The sequence below is a fragment of the Neofelis nebulosa genome, chromosome 12, assembly GCF_028018385.1.
Source record: "Neofelis nebulosa isolate mNeoNeb1 chromosome 12, mNeoNeb1.pri, whole genome shotgun sequence".
NCBI lineage: Eukaryota > Metazoa > Chordata > Mammalia > Carnivora > Felidae > Neofelis > Neofelis nebulosa.
Window position 1 is genome coordinate 38,074,555 of NC_080793.1, and position 17,964 is coordinate 38,092,518.

The window sequence follows — 17,964 nt, forward strand, 5'->3', positions numbered from 1 at the left end:
TTGTTCTCTTAAAATGTTTAAATTTGTGTTGTGTGAATTTCCTCTCAATTAAACAAAACAAAAACAAAAAACAAAGCAAAAGAACCATGCAGCACAGAGCTTGGGAATTGCTGTTGCAGCACCACTGTTGCTGCTGTGGCCCCAGGGCTATGTTGGTCAGTCGCTGCTCTTCCTGCATGTTGGTTCTTCTCTTTCCATTTCTTTTCCTCATGCTTCCAGTCAGTTGAGGGACAGTTTAGCTATTTCCAGTTTTTGATGACTACGAATAAAGTCACTATAAACATTTACATACAGGTTTTTCTGTGGTAAGTTTTCATTTCATCTGGGTAAATACCTAGGTGTATGATTGCTGGGTGTTATGGTAAGTGTATGTTTAACTTGATAAGGAACTTACAAAGTGTTTTCCAAAATGGGTATATCTTTTTGCATTCCCATCAGCAATGTATGAGTGTTACAGTTGTTCTACATCCTCTCCAGTACTTGGTATTGTCAGTTTTTTGTTTTGTTTTTGGCCATTATAATAAGTTTGTATCTGTATTTCATTGACTAGTGATGCTGAGCTTTTTTTTCTATGCTTATTTGCCATCCATTTAACATTTTTGATGAGGTGTCTGCTTAAGTCTTTTGCCTGTCTTAAAAATTGGGTTGTCTTCTTATGTTTGAGTTTCAAGAGTTCTTTATATATTTTGGATACAAGTTCTTTTTTAGTTAATGATTTACAAAAATTTTCTCCCAACTGATAGCTCATCCTTTCATTTTCTCAACAGTGTCTTTTGCAGAGCAGAATTTTTAATTTGATAAAATCCAATTTATCAATTTTATCTTTTATAGGTATACTCTTGGTGCCATATCTCAGAACTTTTTGCCTAACCCAAGATCACAAAAGAGTTTGTCCTGTGTTTTACAGGAAAGAAGGAAAAGAAGTTTATAGTTTTATGATTACATTTAGGTCTGTCATCCATTTTGAATTAATTTTTGTATAAGGTATGTGGAATGGATTGACATTCATTCATTTATATATGGATGTCTAACTGTTCTGGCACCCTGTATAGAAAAGGCTTTCTTCTTTGAATTACCTTTTCACCTTTGTCAGAACTCAATTGGCCATTTTTGTGTGGGTCAATTTCTGGACTCTTTATTCTGCTTTATTTTTTATTTAAAAAAAAATTTTAGGGGTGCCTGAGTGGCTCAGTCACTTAAGCGTCCAACTTCAGCTCAGGTCATGATCTCGCGGTCTGTGAATTCAAGCCCTGCATCAGGATCTGTGCTGACAGCTCAGAGCCTGGAGCCTGCTTCAGTTTCTGTGTCTCCCTCTCTCTCTTCTCCTCCCCTGCTCATGCTCTGTATCTCTCTCAAAAATAAATAAACACTTAAAAATTATAAAAAAAGTTAAAAAAAATTTTAAGTGTTTATTTATTTTTGAGAGAGGCAGAGCGTGAATAGGGGAGAGGCAGAGACAGAGAGGGAGACGCAGAATCTGAAATAGGCTCCAGGCTCTGAGCTGCCAGCACAGAGCCCAACATGGGGCTTGAACTTGGGAATCAAGAACAGTGAGAGCATGACCTGAGCTGAAGTTAGATGCTTAACTGACTGAGCCACCCAGGTGCCCCTCTATTCTCCTTTATTGATCTATGTCTTCATCCTTTTGTCTTTAGCACGTTGTCATCTTTATTAGTATAACTTTATAGTAAGTCTTAAAAGTCAGGTAGTGTGAGTCCCCAAATTTATTCTTTTTCAAAATGGGTTTGGATATTCTAGTTCCTTTGCCTTTCTGTATACATTTTAGAGTCAGGTTATTGATTTGTACAAAAAAAATACTGTTGGAATTTTAAATGTAATTGTGTTAAATCTTTAGATCAGTTTGGGGAAAATTGTGAGCATTAACTCTTACAAACCTATTAACATGGTATATCTCTTAATTTATTTAGGTTTCCTCTGATTTCTTTTATTGGTGTTTTGTGTTTTCAATATATAGATTCTGCACATATTTGTTATAGTTACATATTTCATATTTCTTGTGCAGTTTTCAGAATTTTAATTTTTGATTACTCATTGCTAGCTTAGGGACATACAATTGGTTTTTATTGTTTCTGTATCCTCTGACCTTGATAAACTCATATGTTCTAGGGACTTTTTTTAAATGTTTTTATTTATTTTTGAGAGAGAGACAGAGTACCAGAAGGGGAATGGCAGAGAGAGAGACACACACACAGAATCTATAGCAGGCTCCAGGCTCTGAGCTGTCAGCACAGAGCCTGATGCGGGGCTCAAACCCATGAACTGTGAGTTCATGACCTGAGCCAAAGTCAGATGCTTAACTGACTGAGCCACCCAGGCTCTAGGATTTTTTTTGTAGATTCCTTGACGTCCTTCTAGGATTTTTTTTTTGTAGATTCCTTGAGGTTTTTCATGTAGACAATCTATTATCTGTGGACAGAAACAGTTTTATTTGTTACTTTCCAATCTGTATGCTTTTAATTTTTTTTCTTTTATTATTGTACTGGCTAGGATTTCAGGATGATATTGAATAAGGGTGGTAAGCTCAGACATCCAATCTTACAGGAAAAGTATTCATGTTTTCAACATTAAGTTATGTTAGCTGTAGGTTTTTTTAAATAAAAGTTCTCTCTCAGTTTCAGGGAGGCCACAGGGGCTGAGGATGGCCTCCAACAATAGCCAGCAAGAATCTAGGGCCTTCAGTTTTCTAGCCACAGGAAATAATTCTTCCAACCATCTGAGTGAGTTTGGAAGCTTATTCTTTCTTAATGATATTAATTTCCTATTGCTGCTGTAACAAATTCCCACAAACTTAGTGGCTTAAAACAACACAAATTTATTATTTCATAATTTTGAGGATCAGAAGCCCTAAATAAGTCTTAGGGAACTAAACATCAAAGTGGCAGCAAGGCTATATTCCTTCTGGAGGTTCTGGGGAAGAGTCCATTCGTTGCTTTTTCCAGATTCTATAGGCCATTGTATTCTCTGGTTTGTGGCCCCTTCCTCTGTCTTCCAAGCCATCAATGGCTGGTCATATCTTTCTCACATATCACCTTGATTTCTTCCATTGTCACATTTCTTTCTCTAACTTGCCTGCCTGCCTGTTTATCTTGTAAGGATCCTTGTAGTTACATTGGGCTCACATAGATAATCCAGACTAATCTCCCCATTTTAAGAATCTTAATTTTTAAGAATCTTAATCTAAGGGGCACCTGGATGGCTCAATCGGTTAAGCCTCTGACTTCAGCTCAGGTCATGATCTCACAGTTCTTGGGTTTGAGCCCCGTGTCGGGCTCTGTGCTGATAGCTCAGAGCCTGGAGCCTGCTTCCAATTCTGTGTCTCCCTCTCTGCCCCTCCCCCGCTCATGCTCTGTTTCTCTCTGTCTCTCAAAAATAAATAAACGTTAAAAAATTTAAAAAAAAAGAATCTTAATCTAAGCCTCTATGGCTCATTCAGTTGGGCGTCTGACTCTTGATTTCGGCCTTGGTTGTGATTCCAGGGTCATGGGATCAATCCCCGCATTGGGTTCTGTGCTGGATGTAGAACTTGCTTAGGATTCTTTCTCCCTCTGCCCCTCTGGCCTACTCCTGCTATCTCTGTCACTCTAAAAAAAATAATAATAACTTTAATTTAGTCATGTCTATAAAGCCCATTTGCTATATAAGGTAGCATATTCAGAGTTTCTGGGGACTAGGGTGTTGGCATCTTTGGAGAATCATTATTCTGCCTACCACACCAGTCAAACCCTCATGAGAACACAGCCCAGCCAATACCTTGATTGCAACTTTTTGAGACTCTGAATGGCATCCAGCTAAACCAAGCAAGAATTCTTCACCCACAGAAAGTGTGAGGTAATAGATATGTAATGAATGTGTTGTTTTAAGCCACTATGGTTGTGGTAGTTTGTTAAGCAGCAGTAGAAAACTAATACAATGGGCATGTACTTGTTAATAATTTTTCTTCATTATCATTTTAACATCTTTAGCATCTGTAATGGTGTCCCTTATTTTATTTCAGATATTATTAATTTGTATCTTTTCCCCCCCACCCTTGGTCAGTCTGGTTAGAGGTTTGTCAATTTTATTGATCATTTCAAAGATCAGCTTTTGTTTTCATTGGTTTTTCTCTATTTTTCTATTTGTAACTTTATTATAAAATTGCTCTTTATTATTTTCTTTTGCTTTCTTTGGGTTTAACTTGCTCTTCTGTTTTTTTAGTTTAAGGTGGAAGCTTAGATTTTTGTTCTGAGACATTTCTTCCTTCTTTTATGATTTTAAATTGAGATATAATTTGTATACCGTAAAACCCACCTGTAAAAATTGCAGTTCAGTAGTTTTAGTATATTCACAGTGTTGTGGAATGGTGACCAGTATTTAATTTCAGAACATTCTTCCTTATTAATATAAATATATACAAATTTTAGTATGTTGTATTTTCATTTTCTTCAATTAAAAAATATTTTCTTGTTTCCTTTGAGATTTATGCTCTGTGCATTGGTTACTTGTAGCGTCTTGTTTAATGTACAATTTTAGGGTTTTCCCAGATGCTTTTCTGTCATTGATTTCCATTTATTTCATTATGGTCCAAGAATAGACTCTGTATGATTTCAGTTCTTTTAAATTCATTATGGTTTATTTTGTGGCCTAGAAATATGAAATATGTCTATCTTGGTGAGTCTTTCAAGTGCTATTTATTTATTTTTAAAAATTTTAAATGTTTTTATTTATTTTTGAGAGAGAGAGAGAGAGAGAGAGCGAGCAGGGGAAGGGAAGAGAAAAGAGGGAGACACAGAATCCAAAGCAGGCTCCAGGCTCTGAGCTGTTAGCACAGAGTCTGATGTGGGGCTTGAACTTGTGAACCATGAGATCATGACCTGAGCTGAAGTCAGAGGCTTAACTGACTGAGCCATCCAGGAGCCCCAACAAGTGTTCTTTAAAATAATTTTGTTAGGAGGGCATCTGGGTGGCTCAGTCAGTTAAGCCTTCGACTCTTGATTTTTGGCCCAGGTCATGATTTCATGGTTGTGAGACTGAGTCCCAAGTCAGGCTCTGCTCTGAGCATAGAGCCTGCTTGGGATTTTCTCTCTCCTTCTCTCTCTCTCTCCTTCTCTCTCTGCCCCCCCATTCCCCTGTGCGTGCACACACACCCACACACCCACACTCACTCTCTCTCTCTCTCTCTCTCTCTCTATCAAAATAAATAAATAAACATTTTTTAAAAACCCACTATTTTAAAAGAATTTTGTTAGCTGGAGTACTCCCTAAATGTCAATTGGGTCAAGTTGGTTGATAGTGCTCTTCAGGTCTTCTATATCCTTACTGAGTTTCTATTTACTTGTTCTGTTGATTACTGAGAGAGTGGTGTTTAAGCCTTCAAGTATACTTATGAATTTGACTTGTAGTAATACTAGCTCTTGCTCTGTGTATTTTGAGCATCTGTTATTAGGTACATACACCTTTAAGACTGTGATGCTATCTTTGTGAATTAACCCTTTTATCATTACATAATGTGGCTCTTTTTCCCGGTAGTAGTCCTTGTTCTAAAGTCTACTTTGTTTTTTGCTGTTTTTTTTACTTTTGTTGTTGGTTTTTTTTATTTTTTATTTTAGAGAGAGAGAGAGCGCAGAGAAGAGGGGCAGAGGGAGAGAGAGAGAAAGAGAGAATCCCAAGTAGGCTCAACCCTTAGCACAGAGCCCAATGTGGGGCTTGATCCTGGGATCATGCCCTGAGTCACAATCAAGAGTTGGACAGTCAACCAACTGAGCCACCCAGGTGGCCCTCTGAAGTCTACTTTGATTTTAATATAGGCACTCCAGATTTATTTTGATTAGTTTCCACTGGTACTTATTTTTTCCATCTTTTAACTCTTTATGTATGTTTTGTTATTTAAAGTGGACTTCCTATAGATAGTATACAGTTGGTTATTATTATTTTTATTCAGTCTGACAATGTCTATTACTTTTTAAATGTTTTATTATTTATTTTTGAGAGAGAGAGAGACAGAGTGCGAGTGGGGGAGGGGCAAAGAGAGACAGAGACTTAGAATCCAAAGCAGGCTCCAGGTTCCAAGTTGTCAGCAAAGAGCCTGATGCGGGGCTCAGACTCACTAGCTGTGAGATCATGACCTGAGCCGAAGTCAGATGCTTAACTGACTGAGCATCCAGGTGCCCCAACAATGTCTATTGTTTAATTCGTGTGTTTATGCTACTTATATTTAGCATAGTTATTGATTCATGGATTTAGGTCTCTTCCTCTTCATGTTGCTTATTCATTGATTCAGCAATTATTTTTAACATCTTTATTGATAATTTCAAGTGTACAATTTAATGATTTTTTTAATATGAAATTTATTATCAAATTGGTTTCCATATAACACCCAGTGCTCATCCCAACAGGTGCCCTCCTCAATGCCCATCACCCACTTTCCCCTCCCCCCGGCCCCCCATCAACCCTCAGTTTATTCTCAGTATTTAAGAGTCTCTTATGGTTTGCCTCCTTCCCTCTCTGTAACTTTTTTTTTTACCCCTTCTCCTCCCTCATGGTCTTCTGTTGAGTTTCATAGATCTCACTACATATGGGTGAAAACAAATGATACCTGTCTTTCTCTGCCCGACTTAACAATTCAGTGATTTTTAGTACATTTCTAGAGTTGTGTGACCATCACCACAATTCTTCAGTTTTAGAATAGTTTTACCATCACTAAAAGATCCTTCTTGCTATATACAGTTACTCCTTGTTCCTAACCCCAGTCAACCATAAATCTACTTTCTGTCTGTGTAGATTTGCTTTTTCTGGACATTTGATATAAATAGAGTTGTATAATATATGGCCTTTTGCATCTGGATTTTTTTTAATTTAATTTTTATTTTTTATTTTAGAGAGAGAAAGAGTGTGAATGGGGGAGAAAGGGAGAGGGGAGGAGAAGGGAGAGAGAGATAGAAAGAGAGAGAGAATGGATCTCAAGCAGGCTCAATGCTCAGTGAGGAGCATGTCACAGGGCTTGATCCCATGATGCTGGGATCATGACCTGAGCCAAAATCAAGAGATCACAGCCAACTGACTGAGCCACCCAGGCATCCCTGCATTTGGAATTTCAACTTTAACATGTTTCTGAGTTTCATGTGTGTTGTAGCATGTATCACTTCTTTCCTTTTTACTGCCTCCTAGTAGTCCATTGTATGGATGTCATGTTTTTTGTTTATCCATTCACCAGTGAATAGACATTTGGATTAATTCATGAAGTTTTTGGCTATTTGGCCATTTATTTCTGGAGTCTCAGTTCTGCTTATTGATCTATATGACTGTCCTTCTACTAGTATTATGCTGTCTTGATTACTGTAGCTTCAAAATAGTTTTGAAATCAGAAAATACAAGTTTGTTCTTCAAAATCATTTTTTTCTATTTTGGGTTCTTTGAATTTTCACATGAAATTTAGTAGTCAGCTTGTCAGTTTCTGCAACAATGACAGCTTTTATTTTAATAGGGATTGCACTGGATCTATAGATAGATTTGGAGAGAATTGCTATTTAATAATATTTTATAATCTATGAAAATGAAATCTCTTTCAATCTATTTAGCACTTTCTCTTAGCAATGGTTCAGAGTTTCCTGTATATAGTATTTATTTATTTATTTTTAATTCCTAAGAGTTGTTTTCTTAATTTGATTTTTGGTCACTCATTGGTGGTATTTACAAATGTAGTTTTGCATTGATCTTCAATCTCATGACCTTACTGAATTCATTCATTAGTTTTACTAGTTTCTTGTTTGTTAGTTTTTTATTCCTTAGTTGTTGTTGTTTTACACACAGGATCATATTATCTATGAATAAAGATAGTTTTACTTCTTCCCTTCCAATATGGATGTCCTTTTATTTCCTTTTCTTGCCTAGTTCTACTGACTAGAATCTTCAGTACAAGTTACATATCAGTGGTGGGAGCAGACATCATTGCCTTGCTCTTAATTTTAGGGGGAAATCACCCCATATTTCATAATCTCCATAAGTATGATGTTAACTATGGGTTTTTCATAAATGTCATTTATCAGGTTGAGAAAATTCCCTTGTCTTCCTAGTTTGTTGAATTTTTTTCACAACAGCAGGGCTCTTATCAGGTTCTATTTTTGTCACACAGCAGTTAAATTACAGGTTACTGAACCTTGGGTCATGTCTGTCAATTAAAGAGAATCCCCCTGGCCCTCAACTCTTGTACTTGTCAACCTATGACTAAGTTAAAATTGAGGATTTCCAGGAAAGGAAAAAAAAACCAAAAAAACAACAACACTCCCTTGAAGCTGACAACAAGGCAAAGTAGATAGCTTCCACCCAAGACCACAGAACAAAATTCTGCTAGATCCCTGTCTTTTACTACAACTGATTTTTATAACAATTATTATGATATTACTGCTTTACAAACTAGCACAAAACATTCATACTCATGTTCCTTTGTCTGTTAGAGATTTTATCTACTCACTAAGACCTATTCAATGCATACCCTCCTTTACTAATCAAAATGATTGTTGGTTATGTAGCCACTTAAATGCTCAGGAAGACTCTCAGTTAATATTAGAACCAGCTTGAGGGTGCCTGGCTCAGTTGGCTAAGGGTAAGACTTTGGCTCAGGTCATGGTCTCATAGTTCTTGAGCTTGAGCCCTGAATGGAGCTCTGTGCTGACAGCTCAGAGCCTGGAGCTTGCTTTGGATTCTGTCTCCCTCTCTGTCTGCCTGTCCCTCACTCACACTCTGTCTCTCAAAAATAAATAAACATTAATTTTTTTAATTAGAAAATATTAGAACCAGCTCCTATATGTGCTTGGATGATAGGAAAATGGCTTTACAAAAAAGATTTGATGTCCATCCCTTGGCCATTCAGCTAATACTTATGGCCAGTTAATCTGGTACTGGGCGGAGGTTTGGAAGCCAAAGGATGGCCCATAACCCCTGGAAACTTCATTGTTGGCAATTTGTCCCAATGCATAGAAAGCCTAATGGTGCTGGACCTAATATAGGGCATGTTCTAAACTCACTCTGTAATCATACACTTTGGTTTGACTCATATGATGAAGATTGGACTTCTACATATAATAACACAGATTTTGAAATAGATTATGACAGTGATACTTTTGATTATGCTATTAGGAAAATTACTGAACCCAAACTTAGCTTATTCTGCAAAACAGGTGAAAATTTTCACTTGGACCACTTCTTGGATATGCCTTTGAAAGTCCTAGATGAGGGGCATCTGAGTGGCTCATTTGGTTAAATGTCTGACTTGATTTTAGCCCGGGTCATCATCCTATGGTCATGAGATCGAGCCCCATGTTGGGCTGTGTGCTGAGCTTAGAGCCTGCTTGGGATTCTCTCTCCTTTGTTCTCTCGCTGCCCCTCCCCCATGCTTGCATACATGTTATCTCTCTCTCTCAAAAAAAAAAACATTAAAAAAAATTCATAGATGCAATTCAAGCTGTTTGCCCAAATTGGCATGAGGTGCTCACTTTAAAAATTTAAAAAAAAAAAGGCTTCATGCCCAGTGCAGAACCCTGATATCAAGACCTGAGCTGAGATCGTCAGATGCTTAACCAACTGAGCTACCTAGGCATCCTGAGATGGTCACTTTTAACCAATCTTAAATAATTAGGAAAACTCTAATGATATAACCAGTCATTAAAACTAATAAACAACTTCTGCATTCTCACTATATAAGCTGTCTTATAACAATATACCTTTGACCCTCACTCCACTGTTAGTTTGAGAGCTCCCGGTTGCAAACTATTTTTATGTGTGTAGTAAACTCTAATTTAAAAAAAAAAGGATTTTTTCCCCACAAATTGCTGTTGGAGCCTGTTGAATGTTTTTTCTGCTATTAAGGTGACCATGTAGTTTTTGTCTTTTTTTCTATTACCATGGTGTATTACATTAATTGATTTTTATATGTTAAATCAGACATATTCCTGGGATAAATTCCACTTGATCATTTTGATTAATCCATTTTATATTTTGCTAGGTTCAGTTTTCTATTATTTTTCTGAGCACTTTTGTGTGTCTATATTCATGAAGGAAATGGTTTATATTCTTTTGTTTTGATGTCTTTGTCCAGTATTTTATGTCATGGTAATATTTACCTAAAAGAATAAGTTGGGAAGTGATCCTTCCTCTACTGTTTTCAGAAAGGTTTGTGAAAGATTGGCATTACATATTCTTGAAATTTTGATAGAATTCACTTTTGAAATTTTATGGGCCTGGGATTTTATTTGTGGAGAGATTTTAAATTATCGATTCAGCGTCTTTATTTGTTATGGGTCTAATTGGATTTTCCATTTCTTCTTGAGTTTTGGTAATTTTTGTCTTTTTAGGACTTTATATGTTTTATATAAGTTGTCCAAATTATTGGCATAAAGTTGTTTATATCATTCCTTTTATAACCCTTATTAATTTCTCTAAGATAGGTAGTGAAGTTTCTTCTTTCATTTAAATTTTAGCAATTTATGTCTTCTTTTTTTTTTTCTTGGTGAATCTAACTGAAGGGTTTTTTTTTTTTTTTAAAGAATAACTTTTGGTTTTATTGATTTCCTTCATTGTCTTTGTTTTCTGTAATTTCTATTATATTCCTTATTTCATTTTTTTCTGCTAGTTTAGGGTTTAGTTTGTTCATCTTTTCCTTCTTTCTTAAGTTTAAAACTTAAATTTATTGATTTGGGATTATTCTTTTCCAATATAGGCATTTACCTATGCATTTTCTCTTGCCTTCTCATCTCCTTTGAATGCTGCTGTAGTGCCTCTTTTTTGTCTTAAGATTTTATTTTTTAAGTATTCTCTATACCCAACATGGGGCTTTAGCCTACAACCCTGAGATTAAGAGTCGAATGCTCTACCTACTGAGCCAGCCAGGCACCCCATGCCTCTTTTTAAACTGTCAATAGTAGAACCTCCTTGCTATCGTTTAGGAGTCACCAATTTTATGAGTCTTAAATGTTGCAAAGCAGCAACCAATGTCTAGCACTAAACATCCAATATCTAATATCAGCATTCACTGTTCAGTGCCAGCACCCAATACAGCAGTATTGGTAATTTAAGCTAAAGGATTGAGAGTTCAATGATGGCAGCAGCACTTTAATTGGACTCATTCTTTAGTGTGATGTTGACTCTGTTTACTCTGAGCAGCATCTTTTTGTTCCTGTTTTTAAATTTTGGATCATCAGTCTTTCTAGGGGGTCTCTGACCTACACAGCACCTTTTTAATAAACTTTTCTTTTCTTTTTAATTTTTTTTAACATTTATTTATTTTTGAGACAGAGAGAGACAGAGCATGAACGGGGGAGGGTCAGAGAGAGAGGGAGACACAGAATCTGAAACGGGCTCCAGGCTCTGAGCTGTCAGCACAGAGCCCGATACGGGGCTTGAACTCATGGACCACGAGATCATGACCTGAGCCGAAGTTGGATGCTTAACCGACTGAGCCACCCAGGCACCCCTTCTTTTTAAGATTTATATATTTTTGAGAGAAAGAGCGCAAGCAGGGAAGGGGCAGAGAGAGAGGGGGACAGAAGATCTGAAGCAGGCTCTGAGCTGACAGTAGTGAGCTCAATGAGGGTCTCAAACTCAGGAGCCATGAGATCATGACCTGAGCGGAAGTTGGACACTCAACTGACTGAGCCACCCAGGTGTCCCAGATAATAACCTCTTTTTCTAATTAAATCAGCCAAAGTTGTTTTTCTTTTGATTCATTAATAACATGATTGGTCTACGTACCTGCCTTACCTTGCCTCTCAGTTTTGTGGTCTAAAACTATCTTTTTTAAAAAAGTCAGGTCAAATATTATTTTCTCCATACGAGCTAAATTAGTACCCCTCCTCTGGATTTGCATACTACCCTGTGCTTATCTCTATCATCATTTGTGCCATTTTGTACTATTATTTGGCAGGATTTCTATCTGTATTACTACCCTATGAGTTTCTTAAGGGACCATGTTTTCAATGTCTAAGATTTAATGGGTACTCAAAGGCACAAACATAAATGTTTGGTGTATATTACTTTTAATATCCTTAAATTCTTTATTTTCCTCAAAACTGAATTATATACAGTGTGGGACTCATCAGTTGTGTAGCTCTGTGAGGCCATGGAAGCTCCTGGAAGCCCTTAGTCATTCCTTAGAGTTCAGTTTCTTAGTCTCCAACAGATGAAAGTTAGCTAATTTCTAGGATATGTTGCCTGGTTCTAAGATATTAAAAAGGCACTTTTCTCTGTTTGAGCACGTCTACCATATTTAGGAGAGTAGTTGATAAGTATGCTATTTTTTTCTGCAGCTATTTCTAATTTGTGCCAATAGCATGTAACTTACTAATGGGACTGGTTTAAAGTCCAGTAAAATCCTAGAAAAATAAAATGTTCAGAGCTGGAGAAAGGAGGGAAAAATAACACCATAGGTAAGAAAAATCTGGCCATAGAAAGACTTTTTTATATCCTCCATCAGGGTGTATGTTACTCTTCTTTGTATTCCTCACAATAGCTCACATGTAATAGATCTACTAATATATGATTTTTTTTTAACTTTAAGTCCCTTCTTACTCTAAAATGTCTTGATTCTCTAATTTTGGGCAGGAAATGTTTGGACCAATAGGGTATATACTTCCAGATGAAAAAGCCAAAGTTATTTCGGACCAAAAAATTGCAGATTTATTTAGCCTTAAAGTCTTAAATGTAGACTGAGTGAAGAAGCCAGAATTTTTCTAAGTCTGGATTCTGGGTCTGCTCTTTGTACATGTGACATTCCCTATTGTAAACAGTTTTGAAATCCTTTGGTGATTGTTGGGAGCACTCTTGTACATGTTATTAGTCTGCTTTAAGAGGTCTTGTGCCTTATGGAAACAGACGGAAAGCTAATTGAAGTTAACGCCTGGAAAGCCATTGAGTAGTCTTCTGAGAGGATTTCTACTTCTAGTAAAGCACGCAAAATTGAAATGAGGTGTTAGAATTTAGTGATCCACTAGCTCAAGAGCAAGTTCCATAAGAGGAGACAGGTAGTTAGAGCTCCTAGGCAAGATTCTTGTTGTGTAGTAGCCTTTGTGGGCAAGCAGTAAACAAAGAGACTTGGAAGAAAGGGCTCTCTGAGATGACACAGAGTAGAGGTATGGAAACAAAAAGTTCACAGTCTATTGGAAAATATGGGTAAATAGGAGTGGATTTACAATGAAATGATTTGCATAGGCCCCTTCCAAGGCCTTGCCTGGAAAGAGCCTAGCAATATTATATTAGTAATATTTTTCTTTAAAAATTTTTTTAATGTTTATTTCTGAGACAGAGAGAGACAGAGCATGAGTGGGAGAGGGGCAGAAAGAGAGGGAATCAGAAGCAGGCTCCAGGCTCTGAGCTGTCAGTACAGAGCCCAACTCAGGGCTCGAACTCACAAACCACGAGATCATGACCTGAGCCGAAGTCGGTCGCTCAACTGACTGAGCCACCCAGGCGCCCCATTAGTAATATTTTTTCTTAAAGATGTCCCCTCAAATGTACAAAACCAAATTTCATAAGCTTCAGAGCTCATAAAACTTAGATCTACCCTTGCATTCAAGTACATCAACAATTATGGCATGTTAGTTCTGTAGAAGCACTGAAGAAAGACATCCAGTTAAGGGTAACATTTGAGTAGAGAGAGAATTCACCAGCAGGGCAGAGGTTTTTGTCTTTTTATTCCTCACATAGTCTCCAATACCTAGAACATTACCTGGCATATATCAAGTGGTCAGTAAACGTTTTATGAAAGAATAGGAGTGAGGCAAGGTAGATAGTTGGGGATTGTGTATGTGTGGAGAAACTAGCAGCCTAATTTAAGGTAGGTCCCTGTTCACCTGTTGGGATGAGCACTGGGTGTTGTATGGAAACCAATTTGACAATAAATTTCATAATAAAAAACAAAGGTAGGTGCCTGTTGGGGAGTGGTGAGTGAAATGGCTGGAGAATAAGTGGGCAGGAGCCAAAGTATAGAGGTTTCTGTTACACCTGCTTGGGTTTTGGACTATCCTAAGGGTATAGTGAACCCACTGAAATCATTAAGCTTGGGAGTGGTGTGATCTAATTTGATTCTATAAAGATCATTCTGAAAGCTATGTGGAGAATAGAGCAGAGGGATTGAGGTTTGAGTTAAGATGGATGGGTTAAGAAGATGTGGTATATATATACAATGAAATACTACTCCATGTATGAAAAAGAATGAAATCTTGTCATTTACAGGAGTGTGGACGGAACTGGAGGGTATTATGCTAAGTGAAGTAAGTCAGTCAGAGAAAGACAGATATCATATGATTTCACTCATATGTGGAATTTGAGAAACTTTACAGATGAACATAGGGGAAGGGAAGGAAAAATAAGATAAAAACAGAGAGGGAGGCAAACCATAGGAGACTCTTAAATATGGAGAAGAAACTGAAGGTTGATGGATGGCGGGTGGGGAGGATGGGTTAAATGGGTGACAGGCATTAAGGAGGGCACTTTTCGGGATGAGCACTGGGTGTCCTTGTAAGAGAGGAATCACTGGGTTCTACTCCTGAAGCCAAGACTGCATTCTATGTTAACTAACTTGAGAATAAAAAGAAAAAAGAGAAGAAAAAGAAAAGAAAAAAAAAACTGCTTCAGTATCCTGGTCAAGAAATTATTGAAAATTTAGCTAAGACAATGACATTATAGATAAGATACGGGAACATCTTCAATAAACAATTTAGGTAATAAAATGGCACATGATAGGCAGAGTACATATTGAACTGTGAACATTTTTGAACTGTTGAATCCTTCTGAGGTCCTAGTGATTCATTTGTTCAGTCCTTCAACAAATATTTAATGAGTACCTACTATATGCCAGAGATTGTATTAGACATTGAGGATATAACAATGAGAAATTTAGACAAGGTGTGTACTTGGAGTCTATGAAAGGTACAGACAAGTAACCTGGCAATTACAATACTATATTGTGATAAGTGCTATGAGAGGGAAAGTTTAAGGTGTTCTAGGAACACATAGAATGAGTAACTTATATAGACTTGTGGGGTTGGCAAAGAGTCCCTGGGGTAAATGATGTACAAGCTGAAACAAGAAGAATAAGTAGAAGTTAGGCAAGTGAAGATATATGTGTGAATTGGAGGAGGGAGAGGAAGGACTCTGGAATCACTTTCTGAAGCCAGGGCAAGATGACTGTGGACCATGGAGACATTAATGGACACATATAACAGAAAGTGAAGGCCCAGATACTGGTGAGAATGAGTTCCCTTATTCTGTGTTAGGATTGAGATGCCTGTGGGAGGAGATGAAGAATATATGGGCTGGGAGTTCACAGGAGAGGTCAGGGCTGGAGATACAGATTTGGGAGTCATTTGGGTAGTTCTTGATGCCATGGATATAGTTGAGATCATGCACAGAGAGTGAACAGAGAGAACATAGAGGGAGACCAAAGACAAATTCTTTTAAGGGGCCAGAAAAAGAAGACAAGCCTTTGAAAGAGACTGAAGGATGGACTGGACAAAAAGAAGTGGGAGGGAATATGATCAAAAGGAAGACGTAGCAAGGAGCCAGAGGAAGGCAGGAGAACAGAGCAAGAGGTGGCCACCTCAATAACTTGCTAAGTTCCAGAATAATAAGCATTAAAAATTAGTCATTGGATTAGACAATGTGGGTGTTGCTAGGGACTTGGAAAGAGCAATTTTTGTAGAGGGGCTGGTGGCAGAAGCCAGACTAGAAGTAATGGGGGAATTCTGAGATGTATCCTGCCAACATCTAGCAAAATGGTAAATGTCCACAGTAGAGGGAATTGGTGAGCACGTCACGCTCAACCAAGGTTTTCACATGGCTAATGTGTTCTCATCCAAAACTGTCTTTCACTGAGATTATAAATGACAATGAGGACTTAATACCAAGTATCTTGGAGACAGAGAAGAAAATGAAGAGTCCTTTCTTTATCATACTTCAACTATTGAGGACCTTCTGTGTTTCTGGTTTCTCCTTTATTTTATATATATTTTCTTTAAATACCTTGAACAAAATTATTGCAAAGGGCAGGGGAAGAGGGACTATCTATTTTCCAGTCTTTTGGGTGGGGATTCTGATGAAAAGGGAATTAATCCCTCAAAAGGTTACTGCAAACCTTTGTGTTGCTGGTGCCTCTACACAGGTGTTACCATTTATATAAAATCAGTTTGCAATGCCTGTGTGAAATTGTCAATGTTAGACTTTAGAAGGAGTAGTAGATCCATATTCTAATCCTCTAAGTTATTAAATATAGCCAAGATTTTATTATCTGAAAAATATTCAGATTTATTCCATGGTTTTTAAGAACTCCAGTGAGTACAGGGATTATGAATGTTAGTGAAATGACATCTGTGAATTTTAAAGCGTTTTAGCTAGCCTCATGTAATAGACACAAATTAACTTCAAGAGAAGCCATGTAATATGTGGATAAAGGGCATGGGTTCTGGAGTTAGAGAGATCTGTATTCAGATCCTAAAATTGCATTTGGTAGATATAGGCCCCTGGGTATGGTTTCTTACTATCTCTGACTCACAGTCTTCTCCTCATGTATGAAATAGTGGTTAAATAAAGTAATGCATGTGAAGGTCTTAGGTTCATGCTTGGCACTTAATAAATGTCAGTTATTATATTGCCCAAGATTACAAAATTGTTCAGTGCTGGAATCCAAATTTCACAAACATTGCTATGTCCTTTTTATAATATTCTCTTAAACCTATAGATATGTGGACATAGAAGTGATGGTATATACTTTTATGTACTGTATGTACTTATCTATTAGTTTGGAAATATAGGCTTTCTTATTGTGACGTTGACTCCTTTTAATCTTCCTCTCATTACTTCAAACTTATTTATCAAATCAATTCTCTCAAGTATCTGAGTTCTCTTTGACTTACAAATGACAAAAGCCCAATTCAAACAAATTTGAACAAAGGAAAACAAATTCAATCAAAGGTTTATGTAATTGGGATGTCAGGGGTGGAGCTATCTGTAGGTTCTTAAAAAATGTCATCTCTTAGGTCTGTCTTTTATCTCTGCGTAGCTCCTTCCACTCCCACTTTCATTCTACCTGCAGCCTGGCTTCTTGCATATAGCTAGAGGTGGGAACATGGGGAGAGGTTTCAGGGTTATTTCAGGATTTTGTCATCCTAGTTAAGCACTCCCAGAGGAAAGAGAAAACATCTCTCTCCTAGCATCTGTATATACGGTCTAAAGTATGGTCTCTGATAGCAGTGACATGTGTCATATGCCCATTACTAGGACAATAACTGTGCCCAAAAGGACGGGACTCTACAATTGGCTAGATCTGGGTCTCATACCCACTCTATGGCCAGGAGGTAGAATACTATAATTGGAAGCCCCATGAGAACCACATGCAATAGGGTGAAGGAAGTTCTCCAACACAGAGTGTTGCTTTTAGTGGAAAAGGAGAAAAAACAAAAACAAACATCCATTTTACCCTCTCGACTGAACCAACTCCTTTCTTAGGCTCCTGGAACCTTTGATTTCTCTTTGTTTCATTTCTCTTCCTTACCCATTAGAGAAAATTAATTATTAATTTTAGATTGCTTTTTCTTTCTAAATATTTGTGTTTCTCTTTCTTTCCATTACAAATGCCATCACTCTAGTCTAGATCTTTACACCTGTTTGTGTTTATAAATTCCAAATTGGCCTCCCTGCCTTGTCTCTGTAAGACCAACCCCCCTGAATTCCATAGTTTATTTATCTTGAGAGAGAGAGAGAGAGAGAGAGAGAGAGAGAGAATGAGTGGGGGAGGGACAGAGAGGTGAGAGAGAGAATTCCAAGCAAGCCCTGCACTGTCAGCACAGAGCTGGACGTGGGGCTTAAACCCATGAATCATGAGATCATGACCTGAGCTGAAACCAAGAGTTAGGCACTTAACTTACTGAGCCACCCAGGTGCCCCAGCAGAGAGAATTTTTTTTTAAAGCTTTTATATTTT